Raw genomic sequence first — 10961 nt, 5'->3', positions numbered from 1 at the left:
CACAGCAGCACGCTTTTGTTAGCAAAAACTGATGACACTCCAAATGTCCATTAGAGGTGACTGGTTATATAAATCATGTTACATACCATAGAATAATACTCAGCTGATAAATCAATTAGGTGAAAATGTATGAGCTGCTAGCAGCCTGATCTTGGTTTCCAAATATCATTCTCCACTAAGAGGAGCCAGGGGGCGCCTGGGAGAAAAGGCTGATTTCAGGGTAGCTGCATAGAAAGTACAAGATGATCCTGAACCAGCTTTTCACGCCAGAATGTAAGGAAGTGCTCAAAGAATGATGGGGACCTATCAAAAGGACACTTAAATTTGAAGTGGCTTTCACTGGCCATCTGGAACAGTTTGAGCATCAAAACAAATAAAAATAATGGCATTAGATTATAACGCATTGAATAATCTAAGAATCTAAGAGTTCGTGGGATGCCTGGGTGGCTCAGTCGGTTAAGGGCCTGCCTTCGGTTCAGGTCGTGACCCCAGGGTCCTGGGATCGACTCCTACATCGGGCTCCCTGCTCAGAGGAGAGCCTGCTTCTCCCTCTGCCTGCTACTCCCCCTGCTTGTGTGCTTGTGGCTCTCTCTCTCTCTCTAAAAAAGAAAAAAAGAAAAACATCTAAGAGTTCACACTAGTATAAACAAACACAGAAATAAATAAATGTCAGAGAAAGGAAAGCTCTTTTTTATAGTGGAACGCCAGCTTAAAAAAAACCAACTTCTTTGCAGTAGAATTCCAAATATAAGAATAATAGCAGGAGCCCTCTAGCTGCCATCTTGCATCCCCGCGTGTGTGCACCTAATCTCATCTGGTCCGCCCGAGACCCCCTGAGCGCCAACCCTATTCCCCCGCGCGGTCCCATTTCCGATCCAACGAGATGAAAGAAACTATCATGAACCAGGAGAAACTCGCCAAAATGTAAGCACAAGTGCGCATTGGTGGGAAAGGAACTGCCTGCCGAAAGAAGGTGGTTCATAGAACGGCTACAGCAGATGGTAAAAAACTGCAGTTCTCCTTAAAGAAGTTCGGGGTAAACAATATCTGTGGTATTGAAGAAGTGAGTATGTTCACAGACCAAGGAACGGTGATGCACTCTAACAACCCCAAAGTTCAGGCGTCGCTGGCCGCAACACTTCCACCATTTCAGGCCACGCTGAGACAAAGCAGCTGACAGAAAAGCTACCCAGGATCTTAAACCAACTCGGTGCAGACAGTCTGACTAGTTGAAGAAGACCGGCTGAAGCTCTGCCCAAACAATCTGTGGAAGGAAAAGCTCCACCTGCTACCCGAGAGGATGATGATGAATTTCAGATCTTGTGGAGAATTCCGATGAAGCTTCCAAGAATGAAGCAAACTGAATTGAGTCAACTTCTGAAGAAGATACAACTTGAAGAAGTTACTGGGAGCTGCTGTTTTATATTATGACTGCTTTTTAAAATTTCGTTCATAGATCTGACTCTCCAATATTTTTAAGCCCAAGCCCCTCGGACACTGCAGCTCTTTTCAGTTTTTGCGTATACACAATTCATTCTTTGCAGCTAATTAAGCTGAAGAAACCTGGGAATAAAGTCTGAAACAAGGTTAATAAAGTTCTGTGCCAAGGGGGAAAAAAAGAATAATAGGAAAGTCATCAATGGATGCTGAATTGAATGGATGAAAAAGTTTGATGAGGAATTGGACATTTACACAAATTGCCTTAATTACAAAGAGAAAATAGTAATCTACAAGGGTAGAAATCCGGCAGACCTCCCCTTAACCAAGTGATCAAAGTCAAGGGCACCAGTAGTGGGGGGGATACAATGACATCACGCGCCCCCCAAGATGCTACTCTGAAACAGACACATCAAGTCAGAAAAACCCGCGTTCTACAAAATAACTGGCATGTGCGCCTTAAAAAATGTTAACATCAAGGAATACAAAGAAAGCCTGGGGAATTTTTCCAGATGAAAGGAGGAGATGGGATAGGAAAATCAAATGCCATGTGTGATCTTGGACTGGGGAAAAGAAGCTAAAAAGAATATTAGTGGAACAACTGACAGAATTTAAGGACAGACTGTGAATCAGGTAATAGTATCAATGTTAAGTCTCCTGATTATAAGAATTGAACTGTGGTTATGTAAGAAAAGGTCCTATTCTTAGTAAATACACACTGGAAATTAGGGGGAGGGGTACAGTGTCTCCAACATACTTTAAAATGGCCCAGGAAAAATAATATGTAGATGGAGAGATAGATACAGAGAAAATGATTAAGTAAAAGAAGTGAAATGTGAATAATTAGTGAATCTGGGTCATGAGTTCTATTATTCTTGTAGGTTTTCTATAAGTTTGAAATTATATCAAAATCAATACATATGCTGGCATGGAAAGCACTCCAAGATGAATTCTGGGGTGACGAAGGGACGGTGCAGAGCCACGTGTTTATTATGTTGCTTTTAAACAATGTCCCTTCTCCCCCCTGTGTAATGGACATACAAGCCATGTTTGACAGTGTTGGCTCTTGGGGGACAGGTTAGGAATCAAGACCTGGAGAGAGGTTTTTACTTTTCTTCTTCTTCTTCTTCTTTTTTTTTTTTTTAAGATTTTATTTATTTATTTGACAGAAAGAGACACAGCGAGAGAGGGAACACAAGCAGGGGGAGTGGGAGAGGGAGAAACAGGCTTCCCGCGGAGCAGGGAGCCTGATGCAGGGCTCGATCCCAAGACGCTGGGATCATGACCCGAGCTGAAGGCAGACGCTTAACGACTGAGCCACCCAGGCGCCCCAGGTTTTTACGTTTCATTTTGCGTCTTTCTTCTTGTCGAATTTTTCCTTCCCTCTGGTAAAAGATATTCCATAATGTTAATTTCACTCCTTCTTTTCCTTCTTCCAATAAAAATTGAAATGCTCCCACTCAGAGAAAAGGGCCTGAACTTGGAGATGGAGGCCCACGGGAGAAAGGAGAAAGGAGTTGGGTGCGACACACTCAGATAGAGCCCCCTGGCTCCTGAGCCAGGACGGGGGGTGGCCCAGGGACCAAGATCCAGTTTACCTATTTGGTGATCTGGCGGCCCTGAGCGTGGCCTGCAGCCTCCTGCAGAAAGGAGAAGAAGGGACTGGCAGGTAGGTGGGACCGAGCCCTGACAAGGGGAAGTGCTGAAGGCAGCCTGGGCTCAGGATGGATTTGGGTGTGACAGTTGAATTGCAACACAGCCCGGGTGTGTGATTAAAGTTCCCATCTCGGCTGGCGGGCTGTGTGGTCTTCCTCCCCACCAGCCTGTGCACTGGCTTTTCCCTTTCCTCTTTGTTCCTCATTCTTGGCAGAGGCTCTGCAGACTCGGTGATTAGCCATCCTTCCTGCCTTGGCTAGCTCAGCGCTGCGTTCTCCTGGAGCCTTACCCTGTTGGGTCAGTGGTTTGGTCATCTCTGGCCTCTGACTCTTCAACATGAGAAATCCAGCTCAACCCAGCAGTATGACCACACCTTAGCAGCTCTCCAGAAATGGTTGCTAAGAAGTTAAGTAAAAATGGGCCAAACTGCAAAACTATTGTGACTGCATCAGTGGGTGCCAGGGTCTGGGAGTCAGGAGCTAGGGGAGGGGGTCAATGGCAGGGGCATGGGGGAAACTTGTGGGGTGATAGACACGTTCTATAGAGTGATTCTCATTATAGTTACTAGGTTATATATACTTGTAAAATAACTCATTAAATTGTACACTTAAAATTGGTAAATTTTATTATCGTGTAAGTTATACCTCTATAAACCTAATTTTTTTTAAAGGACCAAAATGAAGTAGAGAGATTATCTGTGTATTTAAATTATCTGACATCCTCTGATAATAAAATGAATAGGGGTCTACAGTTCTTTTTTCTCCAAGGAATTATCCCTCTGGGTCATGCCATTTTCGCCCACTTTGCCCACTTTGCAGACCTGCCCACTGGAACAGTGTGAATTGACTCAGATTCACCTTCTAAGGGGAGGCATAATTCATAGCAAATCACTACGGGTCCCTTTTTCTTACAGGAAGTGGTGGCTGAGCAGGGACAGAGAAAGAAATTAGACACCACATACATGGCCCGTTTAGCTCAGAACTTGCTCATGCCAAGGGGAAGCCTTCCAGGGGGTCACAGAGGGTCTGGAGTAGGTCATGTTAGCCCGAGAAGCTGCAGCTAGTAAGCTGGTGAGTGTGACATCAGCAGGGACATGGGACAGGCTTTGGGCTGCAGCCTAAGGCATTGAGAATCAGAATGGAAGTTAGAGGCTGTGTTGGGTATGTCACAGGCCCTGGTTGCAAGCTCCTCTTCAGGACTGAGCTGAGGTTGGGGGTTGTGGCTGAGGAGAGCTGGTTGCTCTGCATGAAAAACCAGGAGGGATCTGTCCTTGTGTTCAAGAGCAGGAGGTCTGAGAAGCTGGGGGAAGGGTTGGTGGGGGCTAAAATCCAGGTGGTAGAAATGGGAACTTCTAAAGAGAAGTTGTCTGATGTTTAATTTCAAATTGCTGTGGCACTGTGATGTACATTCTCTCATCTCTCCAGACTTTTGGTGAACTCTGTAAAATACGAAGTCCTTCTGTGAATGATCATTTGGATGAATTCAACGGAAAGGACTGACTTCCATGCCTGGGCAAAGAACAGGATCCACAAGCCCAGGGTGGCAACATGATCCCGAAGCTGATTACATTCTTCCAATACAGAAAGAATTATAGAGCACCTACTATGCAGTCATAAATGCATTTATTTATTTATTTATTTATTATTTATTTATTTATTTATTTATTTATTACGTGGAGGCCTGTCGTAGGTGATGTGGGGCACCAAAGAGGCAGGCAGGGGCTGACAGTATTGGAGGAGGCAGGCAATAAACAGTAAACTAATACTGTGTCAAAATTAGTGGGAACACCCTTTCTGCAGCTGTGCTAAGGTGCTCGGTCCTTCTGAGGAAGGCTGAGTTGGAGTAAGGCCCTTACTAGCACCATGCTTGACACCTGCTAGCCTAGCACTCACCTGCACTTATGGCCTTGCTCTGAGTTCACCTGCATCCATTCATTCAGGTCTTGACGGGGACCAGAATATGCGACCTGAAAATATGCCACTTTGGCTTTTGGATTATTTTGAGCTGAAGGCAATCATGACCCAGCAGACTCAAGGAAAACTTTTAGCTCCCCCCTTAACCCCCTAAGAGAATTTAAATATGAAGCCTGGCTTAGAGAGAGAGAGAGAGAGAGAGAGAGAGAGAGAGCTATTGGCAGAGAAAACTTTTATCTGAATGACCTATCTGGATGGCAGGGTAAACCTCTTTTTACCAAACATCTGATCTTCTTACTGTCCTGTGACTCACCCTGGCCAATGTCAATATCTGGAAGCTGAGCTGCAGTGTAGGGGCTGGTGCCTTTGCCCCAGCAAGGAGGTCCCAACACCTCCTCTGCTGGTGCCTCAGCACAAGAGAAGACACTGAAAGCAAAGAAAGAAGCAACCGAGGGGTCCAAAGATGACAGAGGCTTTGTTCTTTATGATTAGTTCTCTTTTGTAACATGTTCCATAAAAAGATGAACTCTCTAAAAAAAATCAGCGGGGCTCTGAAGGACTGGACTAGAGGTGTAGGAACAAAATACCCAGTGGTGGTAAAGAAGAGGACCTATTTAAAAAGGGGGATTAAGAATTTTGCGGGGGCGCCTGGCTGGCTCAGTCAGTAGAGCCTACGACTCTTGATCTTGGGGTCATGAGTTCGAGCCCCATGCTGGGCATAGAGATTACTTAAAAATAAAATCTTTTCTTTTTTTAAGATTTTATTTATTTATTTGTCAGAGAAAGAGAGCACACACAAGCAGGGGGGAGCAGCAGAGGCAGAGGGAGAAGCAGGCTCCCCGCTGAGCAAGGAGTCCGATGTGGGACTTGATCCCAGGACCCCAGGATCATGACCTGAGCTGAAGGCAGATGCCCAAGCGACTGAGCCACCCAGTCGTCCCTAAAAATAAAATCTTAAAAAAAAAAAAAGAGCTTTGCAAAGGTAGGAGTTCAGAATCAGAGGTTAACTAAGACACATGCCACCCACCTCACCCACCATCACACACCACCACCTCTTACACCAAATTCCTGGAGAGATGTGAAAGGTGAAAGGGCCAGAGGTCTTTTACTGTAAGGGGCAGCAGAAGGTCTGAAACCCTTTCATTGTGAATCACAGAAGACAGGGATCTCAGCTGACTTCAGGATTATTGCATTTAAAAGATAACAGCATTAATAACTGCTATTCAGAGAGGGCTTAACAAGCACCAGGCTCTGTACTAGGCACCTCGTGTATATAATCTCACTTATACCTTTGAACCGTGAGGAATAGGTTTTATTAGCCCTCATTTGACAGATGAGAAAACTGAGGCTCAGTGAGGTTTAGTAAAGTGCCCTGAGTTCTCAAAGCCAAGAAAACGCAGAGCCAGGATTAGAACCCATGTCTCTCAGACTCCAGTCACTATGTATAACCAAGTGCTAAAAAATACAGTGTCTTTGCATTGGCCAATTCAGTCATTCATTCAGTAAATTTACACTGAGTTACATCTCTGTCATGTACCAGGAATTGGGAATGTAGCAGTGAACAAAATCTCTGCTTCCACGGAGCAAAAGCTCAGAACGGAAGTGAGAGAAGAAACACACCTGCCAGGTGGTATAAGCACATAAGCCCAGGCTGTATTCAGTTTTTCCCTGCCACCATTGCCAAAGGTTGGGCAGCTGTCCTTTAGTTATTTCTTTCTCTTTAATTTGATTTACTGGAATAAAAACGTGTGTGTAAAAATGAAGGGAGCATGCAAAGTGATTTCCTCCCCCAAGCTATCTTTCTCCAGAAAGGGTGACTCAAGTGCCCTTAAGTCCTCAGCTTTCAGTGTTTCATGCAAGATTTGAGGCCCAGTGGCCTGGCAGTCTCTGCTTCTCTAAAGTTTCACTATTGGCCCAGATCTCATTCCCAGGACGGAAGTGAGCCGCATTTTCTTTCCTTCTTTTGCAGCTAGCTCTGTGCTGATCCCCAAGAGGTCCAGGCTGAAGTTCATGCTCACCCTCAGTCTCCACCAGCCCTTCCACATCTCCCACCAGCTCCCCTGGAAGAAAAACGGTTTCTTCATGTCTTCCAACTACCGAGTTTTCCAACTTTTCTGGCAGAAGAATTTTTGTTTGTTGAAGGAGCGAGTTCTGACTTGCAGAGTCTTCTCTTTGCAGGGCTGGAGTAAAACAAAATTGGAAAGATAAGAGTTGCTGAAATCACTGAACCAGAGTTGGCTCTCTGGGGGCTGGGGAAATCCTTTCTATTCCGAGTGGTCTGTTTCATTGCCTTCCTATCTGTTAATCTGTCTCCTTTTACTATGTATGACTCAGTTCCCAGATTATTCAGAAAACAATTCTTTCCTCATTCAGAAGAGCTCAGTGCTGCTTTGCCTGGCTGCTATTAGGTAAGAGAGCAGAGTCTTCTCAACTGATTACACAAAAAGACTGCGTAAGAGGATAGTTATCTTTGATTTATCCTCAGAAATTTTATTTTAAAATAAACCCTTTAGAAAATTTATCCTTATCACTAGTACAGTTCTGCCTCTACAGCAGAACAAATTAGCACACATATTTTATTGCTTGGTCCTTATTACTCATCAATTGATGGCTTTCCGTGGATCTTATGTCCTCAACAAGATTCTAGGTACCTTCGATGAGAGTTACATTGCTTGTATCCCCTGGATTAGTGGTGCTCAGGACTGTGCCAAGCACTCAGGCTGCTCAGTGTTTCCTGATTACCCTAGTCACTGCTCAAAAGCACGCTAAGCCCCAAAGCAGGAAGAAAAAGGGATATGTTTTTTTGCTGCATCTGAAAAAAAATTTTTTTAAATGGTCTGCTCATGTCTCTAGAGAAGGATAGAGACCAGATGTAGGCAGTGGACATGTCTTATCTTGAGGGAAAACAGGGCTTAAGATGATAAATATGGTGGGATATAATAAAATCTGGAGGCCCCTTCCTGGGCCATCATCAAATTTTAAAAGATCTAAATATATGTTACCTTATCAGAAAGATTTATGTTCCATTGAAAACCAAGTTATTTTGAGCTGAGCAATTGATTAAATTAAACTCTTAAATTATAATGGTGTAGAACAAATCTTTGGCAAGGCTGCGGCTATCTTGCTAAGTTTCTCAGGGACAGTGATTTGCAGAAGTGACAGGATTAAAGAGAAATTTTTTATTTTTATTTATTTTTTTAAGATTTTATTTATTTATTTGACAGAGAAAGAGACAGCGAGAGCAGGAACACAAGCAGGGGGAGTGGGAGAGGGAGAAGCAGGCTTCCCGCGGAGCAGGGAGCCGGATGTGGGACTTGATCCCAGGACCCTGGGATCATGACCTGAGCCGAAGGCAGACGCTTAACGACTGAGCCACCCAGGCGCCCTATTTTTTATTTTTAAAAAAGATTTTATTTATTTATTTTATTTATTTTCTTGACAGAGAGGGCGCGCATGAGCGAGCACACGCAGGGGGAGTGGCAGAAGGAGAGAGAGAGAGAGAGAGAGAGAGAGAGAGAGAAGCAGACCCCCCGCTGAGCTGGGAGCCCATCTGGGGCTCAGTCCCAGGGCTCCCAGATCATGACCTGAGCTGAAGGTAGACGCTTAACAGACTGAGCCACCCAGGTGCCCCTAAAGAGAAATTTTTTATGATGTCATATAGCAAACAAACTTTACATAGGGCCCAGAACATCTAGGTGCTCAATAAATATGTTTGTTTTGTTAAACACTTATGTTGCACTTGGAATACATCAGGCACTATTCTAAGTGCTTTACAACTATTCAATCATGCTCCTTTCTCTTCCTGCTTTGAAACTGAGCTTGCTAATTAGCATGATAGGGTAAATGGGGGGGGGTGTTCCTGGGCACTGATGACCTGATGACCCACCTGTTTGGTTTGACATATTGATGTGGGGAACAAAGGCAGAAGGAAATGCAGATAAAATTAAATTTCCTTATAACCTGCAGCCCACTGACAAACACTTGAGGCAGGTGGAGTGTAACAATCCTCCAGGAAACTCCCAGCTGTTTTAATGTTGATGCTTTCCTAGAGGGAAAAACAACCTTGGCTTGACAATAGCAAGGCCTCCAGTATCCCCTGAGGCTTCTTTAGCGTATGAAAGTCCTTTTTTTTTTTTAAGATTTTATTTATTTATTTGACAGAGAGAGAGACGCAGCGAGAGAGGGAACACAAGCAGGGGGAGTGGGAGAGGGAGAAGCAGGCTTCCCGCCGAGCGGAGAGCCCCAAAGCGGCTTGATCCCAGGACCCTGGGATCATGACCTGAGTGGAAGGCAGATGCTTAACCGTCTGAGCCACCCAGGCGCCCTGAAAGTCCTTTTGGAAAGTTCCCTTGGTCTTTACTTCCTCCAGTTCCCAAGTATATAATCGGTTGCTCCTCATAATCCTGGGGCAGAAGCTCTTTCTGCCTATGGGTCCTGCCCCCGTGTTTTAAGAAAACCACCTTTTGCACCAAAGACGTCTCAAGAATTCTGTCTTGGCTGTGGGCTCCGAACCCCACCACTTCAAACCATAGCATGTTGGCTTCCAACGTGGGGCTTCGAGTCTTCTCGTCTGGACTCCGAGCCTCGGTGAAAACTTAGTGCGTACTTCATCTCCTCTCCCTTTACTTTCATTTCAGGGGCTTTTCAAGGAGTATGGTCTTATTGGAACACTTTCATGTCAATTGCTCAGGCTGAAATCCTCTTGCCTGTGGCTACTCTATGGGGAGGAGAAAGTCGGCCTTTTGGCTGGATGTTGGTACCTTGGCCGGAATGGTAATAAGACCCAGAAACTTGCCCTCCCTTCATTTCTGTCCTTATACAAAACTGTGTCTTGGGCACAGGACAGCCACCTACGTCACCAGGACAGCTGCCAATCTTAAGACTCCTGTGTGAAGTTTCCTCCTCATTGGTCTAATGTGATCCTCCCAACATCCCTGGTATAGCGGCTCCTGGCCGCGGGACCTCTACTGGGAACCGGCCGAAACCAGTACCGGAAGGAATTAAAACCCAACCAGGGACTGTTTCCTAGAGAAGTTGGCTGCAAAGACTACATGTGTTGGAGTGTCGCTTAGACCATGATGGATTTCTATCTTTGCCGTTTTCTGTCAATGTCGCCTATTGACTACTTAAGTACAAAATTGGTAGAATAAAAGTTTCACACTTAATGCTGATAACTCTAAAGACATGTGTATCTTAATTAAACCAACAAATTTAAATTAGTTTAAATACTGAATTATGTTCCACCTGTGTCCACTTAAAAGTCAATCAATTTGTTCCCCATTTTCAATTTTTACCTGGGGTGCCAGTGGGGAAATCTGAAGTGGGCGGTGTATACAGGTTCTCACTCTCTCTCACTGTTCCTCCTAATAGATCCAGGTTACTCTAGCAGTATGTGGGGGCTTCTCCCTCATTCATTTCCTGGGTTAATGGCTATAATTGGAGCCAAGAGTCTCTGATTAGTCTACCTCAGCATGGGGACTTTATGGAATATTCCCAAGCAGCTGCCCAAACTCCTTTTGTTTCTGGTAAGTTCCCTGTCTTCCCTGGCCTGACATGGACCGCCTATTTCCACGTTGGTGGGAAAAAAAAAAACATGGAGTCTGCTCATCTGTCTGAGCTGACAAGTTTTAGAAGTAGGAACACTTTCTCTCTGCCTTCTGGAGCACTTTACCTCTACTGCCTCCCTCCCCCCACCCCACCATCTCAGGTGCAGCCTGCATACACCGCCCACTTCAGATTTCCCCACTGGCACCCCAGGTAAAAATTGAAAATGGGGAACAAATTGTTTGACTTTTAAGTGGACGCAGGTGGAACATAATTCAGTTATTTAAACTAATTTAAATTTGTTGGTTTAATTAGATACACATGTCTTTAGAGTTAATCAGCATTAAGTGTGAAACTTTTATTCTACCAAGGTTCGCTGAAAGTCAAATAAGTTTGTGTTATCTCTGTTGC

The sequence above is a fragment of the Zalophus californianus genome, chromosome 2 (assembly GCF_009762305.2).
Source record: "Zalophus californianus isolate mZalCal1 chromosome 2, mZalCal1.pri.v2, whole genome shotgun sequence".
Taxonomy (NCBI): Eukaryota; Metazoa; Chordata; class Mammalia; order Carnivora; family Otariidae; genus Zalophus; species Zalophus californianus.
Note: the sequence above shows the minus strand (reverse complement) of the source record.